The 1,653-nt window shown below is 58.0% G+C and overlaps 1 long non-coding RNA gene across 1 annotated transcript in view; it reads left to right on the forward strand.

Moving 5' to 3' along the window:
- Positions 1 to 950, forward strand: part of LOC119472742 — an 11,639-nt gene extending 10,689 nt beyond the window's left edge. The window contains exon 3 of the long non-coding RNA XR_005201929.1: positions 937 to 950. This is a non-coding gene — a long non-coding RNA (uncharacterized LOC119472742). The remainder of the gene's footprint in view (positions 1 to 936) is intronic.
- Positions 951 to 1,653: the final 703 nt, after the last annotated feature.

Below are 1,653 nucleotides of genomic sequence, written 5' to 3' on the forward strand. Positions count from 1 at the left end.
AGTGGTGAAATCTTGGCTCACTGCAACCTCTGCCTCCCGGGTTCAAGCAATTTGCTTGCCTCAGCCTCCTGAGTAGCTGGGACTATAGGCGCGTGCCACCATGCCCAGCTAATTTTTGTATTTTTAGTAGAGATGAGGTTTCACCACGTTGGCCAGGATGGTCTCGATCTCTCGACCTCATGATCCGCCTGCCCCAGCCTTCCAAGTGTTGGGATTACAGGCGTGAGCCACCGAACCCAGCCCATGCCTGGTATTTTTTTTCTTACTGGATAGTCAACATTTCATAGTCTACCTTGTTCTGAGCTAGATATTTTTGTATACCTATAAATATCTTTGCATTTGTTTCTGGGATGTGATTGAGTTACTTGGAAACTGTGTAGTCCTTTTTTCTTTCTTTTTCTTTTTTTTGAGATAGGGTCTCACTCTGCCACCCAGGCTGGAGTGCCGTGGTATGATCTTGGCTCACTGCTGTCTTGGCCCCCCTGGGCTCAAGTGATCCTCCAACTCAGCCTACCAAGTAGCTGGGACCACAGGCACCACCACCACATCTGGTGACTTTTTGGATTTTTGTGGAGATGGAGTTTTGCCATGTTGCCCAGGCTACTCTCAAACTCCTGGGCTCAAGTGATCTGCCTGCCTCAGCCTCCCAAAGTGCTGGTTTGCAGGTTGTGAGCCCCCACATCTGGCTGTGGGTCTTGTTACTGAGTGGGGTTTGGTGGAAACTGAACTGTATTTAGTGTTGTGATGTTTCTTCCTTACTACAAGATGATACCATCTTCCCACCCTAACGATGCTCCCACTGTGGCTGCCGGACACAGGCACGATTCCCATCCCTGCATGGACTCTCATCCTGGGTGGGCTCTCATCCTGAGTGGGTCTTTCCCTGGTGGTGAGTGTTTTCTTCACACTCCACACTGATCTGTGCTTAGCCTCAAGGAGGCCCCTCTGTGGGTGTCTGGGCTTCTCTGTGCACCCCACTCTCCAGCACTCTGGAGCACCTGTCAGCTCCAGCCACCTGCCTGGCCACCTCTTTCTTCCCAGGTGAGGGAGACGGCCGGTGGCTGCCTGAGTTCCCTTTCTCCTCACTGTGCCTGGGCGGTGGGCGGGACAGTCCTGGCTGCCCGGTGGGTTCCCCTCTCTCCAGCACCACGTCCGCGGTTGCGTGAGCCCAGTGCCTTGCGTGCCGTTTTCACATATATTTGTCTGTTTTTTTGGTTGTTGCAGCTGAGAGTGTGTAAGTCCGACCCGTCACTTCATCTCAATTCTCTGCCAGGCCCCCTCCACTGCACCCGTCCCCGTCAGTCCTACACCTGCTGCCGAGATGCCGCCTCTGCGAGGCCTGGCCTGCCTCTGCTGCCCTGGGGCAGGTGCCCTGGGGCGGCCAGCGAGGGCCCGTGGGGCTCACCTGGGCTGGGCAGGTGGCGACAAGAGCCTGTCTCCCCGCGTCGCCTCCTGAGTCGGCTGCGGAGGGCCGAGAGCCCAGGGTGCCTGGCCGTCCCGTTTCAGCTTTAAGGGCAGGACTCCGCTCCGCGCCACCTGACCCGAAGGGCCGTGGGAGCCGGGGAGGGCCCCGTCCCCGTTCCGGGGGTGGGCGAGGGGCGGGGGGCTTCCGGGGGCGGGTCCCGGGACAGCTGCGGGCTGGGACGTGGCGGG

Source organism: Cebus imitator, unplaced genomic scaffold (assembly GCF_001604975.1).
Source record: "Cebus imitator isolate Cc_AM_T3 unplaced genomic scaffold, Cebus_imitator-1.0 Scaffold117, whole genome shotgun sequence".
In the NCBI taxonomy this organism is placed as follows: Eukaryota; Metazoa; Chordata; class Mammalia; order Primates; family Cebidae; genus Cebus; species Cebus imitator.